Here is a 20,099-nt window from a genome sequence, read left to right on the forward strand (position 1 = left end):
TCACCTTGGCTCTTCCTTGGCCACCCACTTGGCTGAGCTGACCTTCCTCTTGGGCATCTTGGCTGTGGACAGGGTGCATGCTGGGTGCCCAAGAGGCCACGGCATGCCTAGAGCCTTTGCAGAGTTGAGAAGATACCTAACTTTGTATTTAAAAGAATTTTTCTTCCTAGAAAGATATTATGGAACCAGCAGATGGTGTAATGGTATATAGCTGGACTCCCATGTAGTTGACTGCAGTTTGAGTCCTGGACCTGGTGGCTTGCTGTTATGTAAGTACCACCAAATCACAATTTAGTATCATACACACTACATACTTCAAATTTCCAATCTTTCACAGCACATTAACAAAATTATTAGGAAAACTGGACTACCACGACCAAAGATGTTACAGAGTGCACACAATTCTGACAGGGAGAGCAACAATCAAAGAGTGGTTTTCTTTAGGGAACAGTACTACTAAAAAACATAAAAGAAGTAATTTAAAATATTTGAGACACATTAAATGCATGACTGTGACTCCAAACTGCCATTTAGTATGCTTTGTATTTAGGATATAAAAACTAGTCACCCGTCCCCACCTATGGAATGTTAAGCTGACACACAAGAGAGTCACAGCCTCCTGTAAGTCAATATCCCACTATTTTCTGGTTGTACTGAAAAACAAACAACCAGTAAATGATTTCACCTCTTAAAAAAAGAATTTACATTTTAAAAACTGGGATGAGATGGGATTCTCTTCTTCTTAAAAATGTTTCTAGAGCTACTAAAAAACTTGCATTTATAAAATAGTTGATAAAAATATTCCTCTGGATTGTACAAGAAGGGAGACAGGGACCATTGATAAGACATGGTGTGTGACATTACTCAGACTTGGCTTCTTTCTCACCTGTTTCATCAGAGGTGAACTCTCCTCATTTTTAGTTTCTCCATTTTCTGCAGGTAAATCTTTAGTGTCTCGGTTGGCCACTTCAGCCTGTTTCCCTTTTGCTCCCCTTTTCCCTTTTGTTTGCTCTCTTTTGTCTGAAGCTTGATCCTTCCCTGCCACCTTTTTTGGCTTCGTCTCTACTTTTGCAGGAGCAGGTTTAGCCGACAACCTCACCTTGGCTCTTCCTTGGCCACCCACTTGGCTGAGCTGACCTTCCTCTTGGGCATCTTGGCTGTGGACAGGGTGCATGCTGGGTGCCCAAGAGGCCACGGCATGCCTAGAGCCTTTGCAGAGTTGAGAAGATACCTAACTTTGTATTTAAAAGAATTTTTCTTCCTAGAAAGATATTATGGAACCAGCAGATGGTGTAATGGTATATAGCTGGACTCCCATGTAGTTGACTGCAGTTTGAGTCCTGGACCTGGTGGCTTAAAAATCATGCTGGGTGCGTATGCGTGCATGCCCAAAATCCCAAGGAGAGGTTGGAGGAGAAGGGAGTGCGGCATGGTCATCACCCTTGGGGGGGCGATTTCTTACTTTCTGTCTCTTTGGTGAGCACACGTGCCCTATAGCAAAAATCTCTCTAAAAAATTTATAAAAAGGATAATAAGTTGTGCCATATTTAAGGATTTCTTTAATGTTAACCACAGTTTACTAATAGAGTCATTGACCTCTATCTCTATCTGATTACCTTGCTAAGTAGCAGTAACGACTGGCTTTGGCCATTCTCTGGATAGTATGTGTTCTGAGACGCACTTGTGCCATTTCAAGACAAGAGAGCAATGCTTGCAGTGGCTTAAAGTTGAGGTTCTTGTCCCATGAAAACATTGTGAGCTGGCTGGCATGTGTCTTTCTGGTAGCACAACCATGAGTTAAGGCGCTTCCTATTGTGGAAGCATAGGATCTGGCACCTACAGATCTCCTGGTTTCAGTTTAGGCTTGTTTTACACATTGCTGGGGATTAAACTTGTTGGTGCCAGTTTCATCTTTTCCATTAGATGCTCATTAATAAAACTCAAGATGCCCATTATTCATCACATCATAACATAGTGGATGGCAGTTAATTCACCTAAAGTTTTCACATTTGATAACTTACTCATTTGTGTTAATTGGGTTACTTGGAATTTTCCATCACTCATGGCAGTTCAGGTTTGACTCTTCTGAAAGAATCCATTTGTAAGACAAATATTCCACACTAGATGTACATAAGCAAAATTAAGTGTAGAATCCAATTTCAACTCTGACTCATGTCTGCCTTGACTCAAGTAAAGAGCACAAGTTGGTCCTTTAGTAGATTCTTCTCTAAAGAGGAAAATAAAGCTCAGAGCCATTACCTTTACCTGAGCTCCCCTTATTCCTGACTCTGCTGATTCACAGTGCTAGGAGAAAAGATTTATGTTCCAGGAGGCTTGGGGGAAAAAAAAATCAAAAAACAAAAAACATTTATAGCAGGGAGCAGCATAGTGCAAAAGCATGGAAGGATCTGGGGGTTTAGAAAATTGAGTTCTGGTCTGGTGCTTTTTATAGCATTAAGATTTGGTTCCTTGTGTTCCTCAACTGTAAACCCCAACCATTACAATTGATATTCTCTTTGAATCATTCCAGTTCTTTTTTTAAAATTTTCTTTGAGAGAGAATGAAGAGGGGGGAGGAAAAGGGACAAAGATAGATATTTTCACAGTAGTGTATCCTCCTGCCCCAGCTTCTCAATTAGTTCAGATCACAGGCAGTTCTAATTGCATCTGGTGTGTTCAGGTTGGCCTAGAACAGAAGCTGGGCCTCCCATGGGCTTCAAGCCTCACAGTCAGTGGGGCTGCCTTTGTGCCGCTGTAGCTGAGCTTCCTTCCAGCTCTTTAATGTGATGAGTCTGTTGGGGGAGAGGGGATTCTTGAGGTTTGGAGAAGCATCATGTTCATTTTCTTGGCCTTGCAAATATTCCTGGTTTCTGTTTATCTGTATTCTCCAGTTCAAAGAAATATATTGCTCTTCTATTCAAAACAACTGATTTCTCATTCTAACTTTCTTCTTAAATTGATGTTTCTCTTCTCATTGGTACATAATTTAAAACAGTAGAGACTTGGAAAAAGTGAAAATGTTGGTGATATACATTTTGCTTTTTTTCTACTACTAGTATCTGGGATAGTTACAGTTCACATAAGGCCTATTTCAATGAAAATAAGACTCAGGAGAAGACAGGCCCAGGTTGCCTTTGTCCACAGTGTAGGGTGAGCTGTTTTAGCACAAATAATTGGATTGTAATGACCGCAGTGTCTGCTCACCAGGATAAATCAACCGTCGTCAACCTGGTTGGTGTATCTTCAAGGTCAAGTAAATAAGTGATTCCTACAGTCCTAAATTTCTTTGTATGCCAATATGCTCCTGGGATCCAAAGCAGGTCACAGTTGGACCAAGATAATAATTCATTTCAGGTTTTCAGGTTGCTAAAAACCCCAGCAGTTTCCCCTCTTTTGAGGTCTTGCTCTCAGATCTGCATATATTTACATGTTTTAGCCTGTAAGCTTTTTTAAAAAAAATTAATTCATTAATTTATTTATACACATTCAATCACATTTTTTAACTTAAAAAGTGAACATTTCAATTTGAACATTTCTCTCCAGTCCAGCTGATCAAAATATCTTCAACAGATAACACCACACCTCCCCATCCCGTCAATGCTCTATCTCTGTATCCCTCCTTCAAATGTCCTTCCCTAGGCCCCACTGGGCCTCCCATGGGCTTCAAGCCTCACAGTCAGTGGGGCTGCCTTTGTGCCGCTGTAGCTGAGCTTCCTTCCAGCTCTTTAATGTGATGAGTCTGTTGGGGGAGAGGGGATTCTTGAGGTTTGGAGAAGCATCATGTTCATTTTCTTGGCCTTGCAAATATTCCTGGTTTCTGTTTATCTGTATTCTCCAGTTCAAAGAAATATATTGCTCTTCTATTCAAAACAACTGATTTCTCATTCTAACTTTCTTCTTAAATTGATGTTTCTCTTCTCATTGGTACATAATTTAAAACAGTAGAGACTTGGAAAAAGTGAAAATGTTGGTGATATACATTTTGCTTTTTTTCTACTACTAGTATCTGGGATAGTTACAGTTCACATAAGGCCTATTTCAATGAAAATAAGACTCAGGAGAAGACAGGCCCAGGTTGCCTTTGTCCACAGTGTAGGGTGAGCTGTTTTAGCACAAATAATTGGATTGTAATGACCGCAGTGTCTGCTCACCAGGATAAATCAACCGTCGTCAACCTGGTTGGTGTATCTTCAAGGTCAAGTAAATAAGTGATTCCTACAGTCCTAAATTTCTTTGTATGCCAATATGCTCCTGGGATCCAAAGCAGGTCACAGTTGGACCAAGATAATAATTCATTTCAGGTTTTCAGGTTGCTAAAAACCCCAGCAGTTTCCCCTCTTTTGAGGTCTTGCTCTCAGATCTGCATATATTTACATGTTTTAGCCTGTAAGCTTTTTTAAAAAAAATTAATTCATTAATTTATTTATACACATTCAATCACATTTTTTAACTTAAAAAGTGAACATTTCAATTTGAACATTTCTCTCCAGTCCAGCTGATCAAAATATCTTCAACAGATAACACCACACCTCCCCATCCCGTCAATGCTCTATCTCTGTATCCCTCCTTCAAATGTCCTTCCCTAGGCCCCACTCCTCCACACACACCACATCTGGCATTCAGATTCATCGCTTGTATTTGTGTATCTTTTCATCAATCAGTTTCAGTCATAGAGTGCAGACACTCGGTGGGGACATATAATGTCTCTCCTTCATAGCCTGCCTGTAAGCTTTTTAGCTACACATTATATAAAATAGCGGTCAGCCCTCTGCCAATATGATTTTCCTCCCCTCCCCATTTACTTACTATAAAAAATAAATAAAAGCATGAATAGGAAGAATAAGAAAAATGAAGACTTCCTATAGAGATCTTTTTACTACAGAAGTTAAGACAACTGCTGTTTTGATATTACTATCTAGAGAATAGCATTTTATCTCTGACTCCTAAGGTGTTTTCTGCCAAGCTGGTTTATCCTTTCAGTACAATGAGGGAAAAATGTGCAACTCTAAGGTTAAATGACTTACGATCTCTACCAACAAGGCTGGATCCTAATACATATAAAGACTCAGAGAAGACACCTTCATGGCTCCTGAGAACTAGTGATTTCAGGGAAAAAAAAAAGATTTTTCTACTGATAATTCAGCCTCCAGCCCACAAATTCCAGTGGAGAGGCAAGGGAGCAGACCTCAGACACCTTCATGGCTCCTGAGAACTAGTGATTTCAGGGAAAAAAAAAAGATTTTTCTACTGATAATTCAGCCTCCAACCCACAAACTCCAGTGGTAAGAGCTCCCTCAAGCCTTCTCTGCCTCTGCCCCTGACTCTGTCTCTGTCTCTGTCTTCTTTTCTTTTCTTTTTTTTTTTTATTTTCCTTTTTAAAATTTTTTAAGGACTAGCAGCTAGCGTAATGGTATGTCACTGAACTCCCATGTAGTCGACCATGGTTCGAGTCCTGGACCTGGTGGCTTAAACTCACGCCGGGTACATGCATGCCCAAGATCCCGAGAGAAGAATGGAGGAGAAGGGATTGCAGCATGGCCATCCCCCTGGGTAATGATTACTCACTTTCTGGGACTGGCAGGTGGCGTGGTGGTTAAGGACACTGGACTCCCACATGACTGACCGCGGTTTGAGTCCCAGACCTGGTAGCTTGCTTTCTCACTCTCTCTCTCTCTCATCCACTCTGTCTCTCCCTAGTCAAATTAAAATAAATAAATAAAGTTGAAATAAAATAATTCTTTAAAAAAATTTTTTTAAGGTAAAGCATTTTCTCAGCTTTCAGCCCCTCCTCTCCTTTAATCTTGTTAATAATCCCCTCTCCTTCTCCCAACCCAGGAGAAGCAAGGGAACAGGCCTAAGTAAACATCTTCATGGCTCCTGAGAACTAGCACACCACACGGTTTTCTAATTTTCGCTTTTTTAAAAAAAATAATATATTTTTTATTTATTTTTGTTTGTTTAGTTTTTTTGTTTGTTTGTTTCTTCTCTTTTTCTCTGTTTCTTGACTGCTTTGGTGCTGTTGTTTCTCTCTCTCTATTTCCTTTTCTGCATGCTCCTGGACACTCAGATTGAACTTCAAGTTTGAGGAAAAACACACTTTCCATCAGATGACTAGAAATCACCACAGTACCACAAGAAATATGGGAAAGCAAGAAAATATCTCTCCTCCAAGGGAAAAGAATAACTTCCCTTCATCCACAGACAATTCAATGGAAATCATGGAAATGTCTGATAAAGAATTTAGAACATTTATAATGCCGAAGCTAACAGAGATGAAAGAGAAGAGAGACAATGAACTTCAGAAGAGAAAGGAGAAAGGAGCTGATGAGTTCCAGGAGATGAGAAAATTCTTGTAAGATCTAAAAGAGGAATTACACACTTTACAAAAGAATCAAATGGAACTGTTAGAGATGAAGACTATAATACAGGAAGTCAAAATCTCTCTTGAAAGTATTAAAAGCAGACTAGATTATACAGAAAATAGAATCTCATATGTAGAAGAGAAAATTGCTGACCTAGAAAAATCCACCACAAAGACTGAGAAAATTGCCCCAAAATTTGAGAATAATATACAAGAAATAGTAGATATCATGAAATGTCCAAACATCTGAATAACTGGCATCCCAGAAGGCAGAGACTCATAACAGCATTGATAATCTATTCCATGAAATCCTTCAAGAAAACTTTCCAAACCTAGAGAGGCACTCAAAAATCTAGTCCCAAGAAATACAAAGGACTCCAAATAGAATCAACCTAAGAAGATCTTCTCCAAGACACAATATAGCAAGATTGACCAAAACCACAGACAAAGACAAGATACTAACATTGGCAAGAGAAAAACAAGTTACCTACAACAGATATGCCATCAGGATAACAGCAGACCTCTCATCAAAAACAAAGCAAACAAGAAAAGAATGGAAAAATATATTTGAAGTGTTAAGGGAAAAGCAATTTCAACCGTGAATACTGTACCTGGCAAGATTATCCTTCATATGGGAAGAAAAAACAAGAACATTCTCAGATAAACAAACCCTAAAAGAATTTACCAGCACCAGACCAGATATCTGAGAAGTTCTCAAGGGAGTGCTATGTCAGGAAAATTAAATGTAGTTTCACAGAAATAAGAGTTTGAAAACTAAAAAAATGGCCAACTTAATTGTAGGGACAAGTCTGGAGTTGAATATTACATCCCAGAATTCAATTGGGAACATCGAACCATAACAGAAGATAGATTAAGTATATGAGACTGAATTGGTGAAATAACGTTCTGTGACTTTTGACTAAAATATTGCTGCTTTTCTTCTAGGTTTTGCTGTCCAGTTTTAAGAGTTTTTGTCCTGTCTTCAGCTGTCAATAGGTTCATGTACTTACTATTTGAACAGAATACTAACCTGTATCCAGGCTTTAAGTTTTAAGCTAATTTCCTTACCAATTTAAAACTGTTTTCTTGAAATTACCAGCCGAACTTGCTACTGAAAGTAGTTCGACTATTTAAGAAATTGTGTGATCAATACAATGTGAGGGGAAAAGGAATGGAAGACAACTGTAGACACCAGAGATAGTGTGAGAAGAGGGTGGGAAAGGGCAAAGGGTCAGACATAGGGGTAAATATATCTATATATAAAAGGAAAGAAGTGCTTGGCCATACTACCATCTGAATGAACCGCTAAGATATTATGATGACAGAAGCCAAACACAAAAAGCTACAAGTGTATGATCCCCATATGTGGAGTGGTCAATGAAGTCAACCTTAAAGGCAGAAATCAGATCAGAGTTTCCAAGGGCTGGGAGGGAAGCAGAATCGAAAAGGATGGGTAATGGAGATAGAGTTTCTTTTCAGGGTGAAGAAAATATTCTGAATAAGAGTGTGGAGATTACTCTACAATTCTGTGAATATATCTAAATCTACTGGACTGTATATATCTTATGCACATGCTGTGTGAAATATCCTAACAAAGCTGTACAAAATTGTAATAAATTAAAAAACGTTGAACTAAAAAAAAAAGATTCAGACAATTTTTTTAGATACTTTTAATTAAATCACTAATAGTACAATCTAGGCTTCTGACTGTCCTTAGCATGTTGTTGTTGTTGTTGTTGTTTCCCTATTAAGTTATGGTCAGTGAAAATCAGTGAGCCAGATCTTACTGTTTTCAAGGTTAGTGTGATTCTTAACCCTCCAATTTTATTGATGCAGTGATTTCTTTCCTCTGAACTATGTTATCTGTCCATTTTAACTCTTACATGTGCATTGGTTTTAGAATGAAGAAGAAATACTACTAATTTATAAATTGAATAAAATTTGATGTTACACTTGCACTGCTAGTCCATAGGGAACACTTGTGTAAATTAGAAGAGATCTCTCTTTCCTCAAGACATTTTCTTGCGATCTGCTAGAACAATTGTCCCATAAATAAATCTATGATGAGTATTAATGGGTTCTCCTAGAAGCTAGCCAGGGCACAATCTGCATCACTATATGCAAGAAACATGAAGAGTCTTTAACTTTACCTAAACAATATTTTCTTAATCACAGTTGCACACTTTCACTGAAGGAATACCATATTCATAGATTGACTCCTGAAACTTAAAGTTTGATAGGTTGATAGGACATAGTGCTTCTCTAATAATTCAAATAACTGGTAACTGAGGTAAGAAGAAAGGTTTCTTCTCTTAGGATTGTCATGTAAAACTCCTTTAGTCACTGAGAAACAGAGAAATAGTGAAGACAGGAAGTCAATCTTTTTTGAAGAGACTGCCTTTAGATAAAAACAAAACCATGATGTTAAAAACATAAATCATGTACCACAGTGCTTGATTATTGGGCACATTATAATCTGCGTACATGAAGAATTTTTAAATACATTTGATTAATAAATCATCCATGTGCAATGACATATGGATATCAGAAAAATGGTTCTCTGAGCGCTGCTAAAATCTGCAAAGTAAAATATTAGCTTGATTCACATGCTATCTTAAAGTCTAAACAATAATGGATCAACTGTTTACTTGGATTAATGGTTTAAGTTAATCATTCCACTAATACTCAGGAAAACATATGGAAATCAAAGGTTATAATCTAGACTTAATGCCATTCTAGCTATATCCTATTAAGTGTTCATCTTTTTATCAGGGCTTTCTGGACAAAGTATAAAAAGACTCCCTATTATCTATACTAGAAGATAAAGTCCAAACTTTTTTTTTTTTTTTGGCTATAGAGCACATGTGCTCACCAGAGTGAGACAGAGAAAGAGAAAGAGAAAGGGAGAGAGGAAAGGGGGGGAGAAGAGAGAGAATGAACTCCCCTGGGAAGAATGGCCACTTCATAATCCCTTCTCCTCCATTCTCCTCTCGGGATTTTGGGCACACACATGCACCCAGCATATTTCTCAGGCCTCAACGTCAGGACTTGACCCACACATTTGGCCATGTGGGATCTAGCTACCCTAACCATCACTACCAGCTGGCCCAAAGTCCAAATTTTTTTTTTTAGAGGTTTTTGCCATAGGGCATGTGCACTCAGCAGAGAGAGAGAGACAGAAACGGAGACAGTTAGAGGAAAAGTGAAAAATCACCCTCCAAGGGGGTTGACCAAACCATAATCCCTTCTTCTCTATTCTCCCCCTGGGATCTTGGACATGCAACACACACACACACACACACACACACACTTAGTATGGTTTTCAAGGTGCCGGGTTTGGCACTTCAAACATGGTCAGCCATGTGGGAGTCCAGAACTGTAACCACTATGCCATCTGCTAGTCCCCAAAGTCCAAACTCTTTAGCAAGGTCTATAAAACTTCCCTGGCCGAGTTAGGTTATGGTCTAGGCATCTGTTAGTATAAGTGGACAGGTGAGGGACTTGGGCTCTTTTCTGACCAGGTGTCTTCAAAATGTGTCCCATGACTGTGGTAAAAGAACAAAGGGAAGTGGGAACCAGCTGTTAGCATAATGGCTATGTCGCTGGACTCCCACGTAGTTGACCGCGGTTCGCGTTCTGGACCCGGTGGCTTAAAACTCAAGCCAGGCGTGTGTGCGTGTGTGCCCAAGATCCCGAGAGGAGAATGGAGGAGAAGGGATTGTGTCATGACCATCCCCCCTGGGGGGTGATTTCTCGCTTTCTGTTTCTATGTCTCTCTCTGTCTGTCTGGCGAGCGCACACGCACTATAGCGAAAATCTCTCCAGGAAAAAAAAAAAAAAAAGAACAAAGGGAAGTTAATATTTGTGTCTTAGAGGATGTAATCAGAGATAATTTTAGAACTGAACTTGAAGGGGACAATCTGCCATGGAGAAAAGGCAAAATAAAAAGAGTGGGTTCTGGAGACAGCACCTAGAGAAATTCTTAAGCATGAAATGGCCTAGTCCCAGTTTTATAATTGAGCCACAAGTGTTTATGGATATTTTCACACCCATGCATGTGTTTTGGGACTAAGGCACAGATTTTACCATTTATGAATTTACAACTAAATTGGTTAAACAAGATATATACTCATAAAATCAGTAGGAAACATGCAAGGTAGGCCTGAATAGCTCAGGACAGATCAAATTAGTAGTGAGTGAAAACCTTAAGTGAGGAATATGTGGTGTGAAATAACTCCTCCTGGAACCCCCTTCCTGTTAATGCCTTCTTATGAAATGGACAAAAACAATTAAAGATCCAAGGCATGAGAGAAGAACTTTCTCATGGTAACGGTGGAATGGAGTTTGGGTATTAACCAAGATGACAGCTGAAGTCGCTTACAACCCTGAGGCTTCTCTAGCTATAAGACAATGACCACAGTGGGATGATGGTGAATGTTGTTCCAGGAAGAGGAACTATGTCTCTGCCATTGGGTCCTGGGTCTCTAGAGAACAACTTAGTGGAATGTCATTCACCTTTCTGATTTCTTCTCCTTTTATTTTATTCAAAGTGATAATGTTAGATAATTTTCAAACTCACGTAAGTTTTCCAAACAGAATCTTTTCTATTTTACTTTATTTTATATCATTTTTTAGGTTTTTGCCATAGGGCACATGTGTTTTCCAGAGAAGAGAAAGACAGTGAAAGGGAAAGTGAGAAATCATCCTTCAGTGGGTATGGCCACACCACAATCCCTTCTCGATTATCCTCTTGGGATTTTGGACATGCATGCACACAAACCCTGTGTAATTTCAATCTACCAGCTCTGGGACTTGATTTGTGGTGGGCCAGGTAGAACTCCAACCACCTTAACCACCAGACTACCTGCAAGTTCTATAACCTTTTCTTTTCTTAATGAATTTTTAAAAAAATTAATTAATTAATTAATTTAAATTTGACCAGAGAAAGAGGAAAAGGGAGAGGGAGAGGGAGAGAAAGTGTGAAAGCAAGCTGCCAGGTCTGGGAATCAAACCACTGTCAGCCACATGGGAGTCCAGTGCCCTTAACTACCACAGCACCTGCTGGCCCCAATCTTTTCTTTTTTACCTCCAATTTATTTTAAATTTTATTATTATTATTATTATTATTAAATTTGCTATAGGGCATGTACTCTCACCAAAGAGAGGCAGACAGAAAGAGACAGAAAGTGAGAAAGCAAGCTACCAAATCCAGAGACCTCGAACCATGGTCAGCCATGTGAAAGTCCAGTGCCTTAACCATCGTGCCAACTGCTGGTGTAAACATTCTACCAATTCTTACCTTTAAGGTTAAATTGCCAGTCAGAAATTCCACTACCTTCAGTATGCCCTGGCTAATCAGCATCAATGGGAGAGAGTGCTCTAGTAGAATTAATGCAAAATCATGTGAAAATGACACTATTTCTATAACCATCTGTATATTTTATAACGTAACAAATATTTTCTTCTTACTGTTTGTGAATACTTTCTTATGAGGCTTGAAAAAGAAAGGCAAAATATAGAATCATATTGCAATCATTATGTTGAGATGCCTATCATTTTCTTTTGCTTTCTTCACAGACATAAAGGCTGAGGAAACCAGCACATGACTAAAGGGTACTTTCTTTTCTTTTTAATACATATTTTAAAAATTTACTATAGGGTGTGTGCATTTGCCAGAGACAGAGAGACAGAGAAAGGGAAAGTGAGGAAAATTGCTCAGGGTGGGATGGTCATGCTGTAAATCTTTTTCCCTGTATTCTCTTCTTGGGAATATGGGCTCGCATGCTCACATGTCAGGCATGTTTTTCAAGTTACTGTGTTCAGAATCAAACGGTGCTGTCAGCCATGTGGGATCCAGAAGCCTTAATTGCCAGCCATTGGCTGGTTCTTAAAGAGCACAATTTTTTTTGGTGGTACTAGAATTTATTAAGATGTGCTTGAATACGGATGCTGGGGCTTGCCCATGGTGCTCTTGATGTATACAGCCCGGACGTTCTGCCAATTCTTCTTGAGTAATGACACCAGGGAGTTAACAGTCAATGTTGTACACAAGCTCATCATCTGTCATCTTCACATGGCCAATGGCCACAGCTAGACACAGCACCTTCTTCATGTGGAACTTAATTGTGGACTTCACCTCATTGACTTTGGCCACCATGTTCTTCTCATTGTGTGTCAGCAGGGAAGGGAATTTGCCGGCCTTATTTAGACCTGGACCCAGGATTCGTGGGATCTACTTGATCAGGGACTCTGTAGCCAAAAAGGCATCGTACTTCTTGGTCAGCTTCTTGACCAGTTTCTTATTCTTGCTGAGTTTCTTCAGGGCCTCATTGTCCATGTGGAGGATGTCCACAGCCTTGGCCTCCCCACAGTTCTGACATACACGGATAACTTGGGGCGGGGAGAGGACTTAAGCCTGACGGTGCCGGGAGAGCGCTTGTCCTTCTGAGGGTCACAGTTCTTCAAGCTGATCTGCAGCTCCACCGTTTGCAAAAACTACCGGCGTTTGCACTGGTTCCGGTGCAGGACTTCCCGTACTGCCCCAGACAGGGTGCCGCGAGAAACTTTGCTCCTCACGGTGCTTCACGCCGCAGTAGCGGGGAAAAGAGCCTTAATGAGCACTTTCTAAGATAAGCTTTTCAGTTCAGCGTCATCTGCTGTTATTCAGAACTGATGCCATTTGCCGAAATGGTGTGTGCTTTTACAGTATGGCTTCAATGTGGGTAATTAAATGGGGAAAAGGCATTTCTATCTTTCTTTTAATTTTAACAGTTGAATTTGTGTAAGTAGGAAAAAGAGAAAATATATTAGCAGACTTTTTTTCTTTTCTTGCAACTATACTCCACTATTTAATCCAGCCAATGACTTCGTTTTCAGGTTATCTGTATATATAACCCATTAAAGAAACACGCCTGGAGCAAGGAGAAACCATACAGACTTATACCAAGATGCAAATGCAGTTTAGAGATTGTTTCAGCTAATCAATTATGAACTGTTTTGACAAAGAAATTTATGGTTTTGTTAAAATACCCATCTATGTATCATATATACACTCTGACTCCTATTGCTGAATATTTCTGTAGAATGTCATATTCTTTCAAAACTCTCTTTAGCCAGTAATTATTGTTGACAACTATCTAGGCCCTGGCAGTGTTTGCAGTCACCCCTGGCTGCTAAGAGGAGCAATCTAGACCCGAGCAGTCTGTAGTTAAATTAAATTATCATAGAGATGCAATATATGTTGCTACACCGTTCTAGCCAGGAACTCAGGATTGAAAAAAGATTGATAGACTGCAGGAATGGACCAACAAATAACTATGTGGGTGGCACTGCTTGTATTTACCTCTACAAATATTGATGTAGATAAATGGGATGTGGCTAAAATATTATATTTTGTTAAAAACGAAAGGGCTCCTTGTTTCCCCCCATAACCATCACATATCAGCGGACACTAAAAAAGTGTTCCCATATATGGATTCACAGGATACCTAGGGTAAGACTCGCCTTCATGGAACTACCACAAAATCATCATAAGACAAGTTCAAAATCTCTGTGTGCTTGAGTCTGACTACTTGTCGTCCTGGGAGAATGTTGCAGAAATAACTCATTGGAAGATTATTAAAAAAAAATAGAAGCTTCTTGCTGAAATATGCATCTGCTCTTATGGAAAAGAGAGAGAGAGAGAGAGAGAGAATTGTAAAATATACTGGAATGTACAGATAATTACAGCTACTACTTAACATAATGAAGTATAAGAAGCATTTACATGATGACACTAATACTTTTTTGTTTATAAATAAAATATAAAAATAATTTTAGTTTGGGAGATGAAATAAAAGTGTTTTAATAAGACCAAATTAAAGAAGCCACTTAACTTTTCAACATTTAACTCTTGGTGCACGTATTGAGCTTCAATGCAAGACTTCAAATAGACAAAGAAATATGTAAGATACATTTATTTTAAGATCTAGAGGGTGAGACTGCCAAAAGAAGTAATCACAGAAAAAAACATAAAATGGGAAGTTTAGCCACCTTAAGTTTGAAGTAAATGCACAACTGTCCTCTTGTTCATAGCTGGATAACTGTGCAGTCTTCAGCTGATCTGGCCATTTGGAGATGCAGTGGAAGGCAACATGTCTAGCATTTATTTGTTTTTCAAAATTTCATCTAAATTGTAAAAGCTTATAGGTAATAATAATAAAACTGGATGGCAAAAAGTTCTTAAAGGCTCAGATTAAATGAGTTAAATCACACCATCTCAAAATAGGTATGTGTCATGTCGAGGCAGTAAAAGAAAAGAAGTGTGTATGCGAAGAAAGCAAAGTGAGATGCAAATATATTTTTATTATGTATTAGTCTTAATAGTAGAAGTGCTTTTCTGTCTCTTCTGTTAAAAAATAGGCTGTAGGACCTCATAGGATGATGAATTATAAAATGCTATGTATTTCTCTCTCATCCTTATTTACATTGGCATATAAATTTTTTTGCTGTGGCCAAATAAATCAAACACTAACAGCAGATGTATGTCAATGTAACTCTGAAAAAAACAATGCTGATACTTATGGCTAATAAAAAGAGCTATAATTAACATTACACCATGAAGGTATAGCATTGTCATGCTCAGAGTATTGGTTATTAACAGCTTTCTTTGATGGAAAAGCAAATCTTTTTAAATGGATAGTTTGGAATAGAGTAGATTCAATGTGCGTGACCAAATTACTGCTGACCAGCTGTAATTTGAATTGGAAAAGACTGAGAGAAGAGCAGGGTTTGAGGGAAGGAATCTTTCTGTTTTGGGATATATATTTCATATGACTATTTGCTATCCATGTAGAAGTGTCATAGAGGCAGTTGGATGTTAAAAGTCTGACTTACGGATGGTGTTTAGAGCTCTGTGACAGTGGATTCAGAGAGGCTAAAGCATTTGTATATACAGAAGGAAGCATAGAACAGGAAGAGCCAAGAAAAGAGCCTGAAAAGGAAGATTACTGACAGACACACTAGGCAAAGTAGGGGTCATGGTGTCATAGAAGCCAGAAAAAATAATGTTTTAAGAAGATGCAAATTGTTAACTATGATATATGCTGCTGAGATGTCGGATAACATAGATCAAGAATAACAGTCATTATTGGTTTGCCCCACAGCAGCCAGATAGATAGTGTTTAAATTATTTGTGGTTTGGGGACCAGCAGATGGAGTAATGGTTATGTCACTGGACTCCTACATAGTTGAGTTCCAGACCTGGTGGCTTGAAACGCATTCCAGGCATGTGGGCATGCATGGCTGCATGTGGAGAAGGGATTGCAGTATAGCTGGGAGTAATTGTGTGTGTGTGTGTGTGTGTGTGAGAGAGAGAGAGAGAGAGAGAGATTTCTTGTTGTCTGTCTCTCTGGGGAGCACATTCACCCTATAGCAAAAATCTCTCTAAAGAAAGAAAATTGTGGTTTTATTTTCCCATCCACAAAAAAATAGAAGTGACTGTCCTGACATCTGAAGACTTCAGCTGTATGTTAGCTGAATATTAAAGCTGCCCCCATATGCTATGGAATATTGAATCAATAAAGTTTTAACTTACAGTTGATCTTTTAGCAGTTGAAGTCTTATCGACATGATCTCATAATTCAACATATGTTTCCTTCAAAGCAGGAAAAGAACCAAAGTTACCACATCACTTAAAGGCAAGGAGAAATTGAGGAAAGAGTAATGGTGGTAGGAGACTTCTGTTGGTAGTTGCCATAAATTAAGTAGTAAATGAAACTGAAAAATTTGATTCCGGAGTCTGATCCTTTTTAGATTCACGAAGAATAATTCGTTTAAAAAGGTCTCCTTCTGGAGCTCTCAGAAATAAGTTGAGTATCTTTCAGCCAATGAACGAAGGCACCTGGGGCATTGTTTCCCAGAATACTGCAAGAATCACTGAAGCCTAAAGGAGAGAGGAACTTATCTGCAATTTCCCCCCATCCTGTGTTAGTCTCTCCTCTCATCAAAGTTAGTGAAACACGGTCAGCACTAAAAACATCCAAAATGATTTAGAAAATCTCTGTGTTCTTCTGCTCAGGACAGGATTAAAGTGAATGGCTTGGAGGTACTCTATTGTCAAAGATGCCACTTCGTTTGGAAATCTGGAAAGAAAACTGATTCTAGTGATATCTGGAAGAACTATCACATATGATTTAGGTTCAAAGAAATGGACTATAGTTAATTTGATATATGATGAATGCAGTTTACAAAAAGGGCTGTTTAAAGGATTGTTTCTTTTGTTGAGTCTGAAAACACATCCAAATTTCTCTGACAAAATGTACCTGACTTTTAAGAGCTTAAACTCTGAAAGATTTACGAGACTCTTTACATCGTACCTCAAAATGACCTAAATGTAAAAAAAATGCTTCTTAAAGTGAGCTTTTGATTTTTCCTTTAATTAGTTTTCTACTTTTGCCAGCATATACCATCTACTCATCCCATCCCCAATGTGGTAGGCCTGTAAAAGAATGAGGGATATGTGAAAGGGGATTTATAGGCATCTCCGATGAAAAATCACATGCTGTTCTACCTGGATTCAGTCTTGGAGAAAATCCAACAGATCAGTTCCTTTGACCAATGAGGAAACAGGCCTAGTGGAGGTTGCACATTCTGTTGATGATGAAACCATGTAGAAACCCAGGGGGAGATGTGTCATAATCTTATGAAAAATAGTCAGCCCTTTATTAAACCACGATATTCATTTAGCTAATTTCATCTTAGTTCATATAAATAGGAGCATAGTTTCCAGAAAAAGTGGCTAGACCTCATCACAATGATTGCGTTTGATTCTGGGTGTCAGGTTTTACAAAGGATACCCAGGGGAAAGAGAGGAGAATGCAGAGTCAATCCTAACCCAGACTACTAGATATGATACCAGTATGGAAGCCACTTATTCTGCAAGATTAAAACAAACCGTGTATTTATTTCAAGGAGGTGGTATTTCATAATGGTCAGGAGCACAGTCTCTAGAATAAGATGAGAGCAGCTCTTTGTTCTTATGGAAGTTTGCTAAATTTTGTCTTGATTACTTTAAAATGAGTTTATAATATGTCAAATGGATTTAACTGAGAGGATGTCTGTAAAGCTCTATCCTAATTTCTGGTATGCTAAATAAGTGATAACTATTATTGTTATTTTATATTATTTTATTTAACTTCATTCATTCATTTATTTATTTCAGTTTGACTGAAGAGGGAGGGGGGGAGAGAGAGCGAGAGAGAGAGAGAGAGAGAGAGAGAAAGCAAGTCACCAGGTCTGGGACTTGAACCACAGTCAGTCATGTGGGAGTCCAGCACCCTTAACCACCAAGCCACCTGCTGGCCCCAAATGATAACTATTATTATTAAGCTTTTAACATTACTGTGGAAACAAGGTCTTAGTGTAAGTTCCACATCATTGAAGAACAGTAAGGGCAGACACAGATGGCCATTACAGATGTTGCAGAGAATTCATGCTCAGAGTGGATAGTTTCCAAGTCACCTCCATTTGAATGTACAGTGATGTTATGACTTTGGCCTTCTAGTCAGTGTGGTTACCAGTGCTCTGTCAACTTGAGAATATCAGAAGCATAATTTCACAATAATTCCTTAATCAGCAAAGTGTCTATTTAAAAACAGAAACAAGGGTCAGCAGGTGGCGTAAGTAGTTAAGGTACTGGAGTCCCACATGACCTGGCAGCTTGTTTTCTCACTTGCCCTCCCTCTGCCTCTCTCTGTCTCTCTCTGGTGAGTGCACATACCTTATAGCAAATTAAAAAAAAATGAAATTTATATTAAAAAAAGACTAGAAACAAAGCCATAATTCCCATTTGCTGTGCCATCATATTCATGCTCATAAAACTCACCCAATCATTATTTTCTTTTGAATGTTTTCTTATTTGCCTAGGAAACTCTAATTCTGATCCAGATAGCAGACGTTTGAATTGCTGTTTGTTTCTTCTTCTGTCTCCAGTCTGTATGTGGAGAAAAGTGTCTGGCGAGTCCATCAGCTGGCATCAAGGGAGAAGGGACAGGTGAGGGAAAGGGCATAGGCATACTAAGCATCGAAGAGAATGAGGAGAGTCCAGGTCAAGCTCACAAAATAGGCCTTTTTCAGAATTAGAATTAGCGCACTGAGCTCTGGTTACTTAGCTCCAAGTGAGACTGGCTGACTTCTAAATTTTAATATTTTAATTTTTTCTAATTTATTCTTCTATGACATTTAACAGGTGATTGGTATCAATTGGCCATTTCACTGTAAAGGCTCATATTGTTCATTTTTTATTTATGTTGAGGTACAATTTCAATTTTCAATAATGCAAAGAAGTTTCTGGGAAGTTCCCACTTGGTGGTGGGAATAAGGAACACAGAACCAGCTTTACCCTAAGAGAGAAGCAATCCGAACCCAGCCAGTAACTGGCAGATGGTTGCAACCTACAGGAGGAGAGTGTTACAACACTCAAGTTCTCATCGCCCTCGTTTAGAAGTTGCTTGGTGCTGTGAATCAATACACGGAGGAGCTCTGCGATAGGGAAAAGGGCGATTTTTTTTTTCCAAGTTTATTTTGCAAAAGATAAAATGAATGCCTAGAAAAGTAGAGATTTTTGAATATTGAAGGTTAAAGTTGTTTGTTATCCTGAGATTAAACAGGCACTCAATATTGGTTTTCACAGTCGGTGTACCCACATCCCAGCTATATTTCTAGAGAAAAAGGGCCACTTTTTCTCACCACTTTTCACTGAATTATTTTGAACAATAGCAGAACGAGTCAGTCCTTTGCCAGGTAGGTGACTGCCTATCTGGTCTCATAAATGGATAAAACAAAACTTACGTGATGTATGGAACTTCAGCAGTCATCTCAGAATAACATGCTGTTTTTCTAGAGTATGTACCAGCCAGATTCTTTCTGGAAGGGATTTGGAGCAAATCTTATAAAATGTTCACAATTTGGAGTTGAAAACCTTTGAGATTTTCTTCCTCCATTTCGTCCTTGGGAAAAGAATGACATACAAGCTGTATGATAGGTATAATGCGGGATGCTGTGATGGAAGCGATCAACGCTATTGTACTAACTTGCAGTAACACATTATGCAAACGAGAAAAAAATGTATAATTCGAGCTAAACACGTGTGGTCAGAAATTGCGTTGCTGATAAAAACAGACTTTCCCCTTAACTAATGAGTCTAGAGGATGTATTTACAGGGCTATCAAAACAATCAGAAACATCATAAGGCATAACATTTGTTTGCCTTCTCAGGAAAGTAACTGTGCAGGCTTATGGATCATCTAAATTAGACTTTACTATTTTGATGTCCTTGTCATTTGTTCTTTTCAATTTCCAGCCTAAGGGGTATATTCGTCTATCAATGTGCATGCGTAAGTCCCATTAAGGCTAATAGGAATTTGGTGCCTGAATCCAAAGAAAAATCTACCTCTAAAATGGCATTTTGCACATGTGACGTTGAAGAAAAATAACTTTAAAAAATCCATTTCTTCTTATTCAAAGCACAGAAAACAATTATATTAATTATAAGTATAAGAATAAGTATTTGCTTGTGGAATTTTTAAACCCATTTAATAAATTCACAATTTTATGCATTTCTCTCACTCAAAATTGCCTTCCTCAAATACGCTTTCGGTTGTCTTAGGCTTTGAAGAACCTAGTGATGAATGGAAATCAAGAGAAATAGGAGTGGTGGGAGTCCATTTCTCAACACAGTCTTCATTTATTTATATTCTGCA

The 20,099-nt window shown here is 38.6% G+C and overlaps 1 pseudogene; it reads right to left on the reverse strand.

Annotated features, from left to right (window-relative positions):
• Positions 1-12,285: 12,285 nt before the first annotated feature.
• On the reverse strand, positions 12,286-19,214 carry LOC102502871 (60S ribosomal protein L10a-like; annotated as a pseudogene).
• Positions 19,215-20,099: the final 885 nt, after the last annotated feature.

Source organism: Tupaia chinensis, unplaced genomic scaffold (assembly GCF_000334495.1).
Source record: "Tupaia chinensis unplaced genomic scaffold, TupChi_1.0 Scaffold000062_1, whole genome shotgun sequence".
Classification (NCBI taxonomy): Eukaryota; Metazoa; Chordata; class Mammalia; order Scandentia; family Tupaiidae; genus Tupaia; species Tupaia belangeri.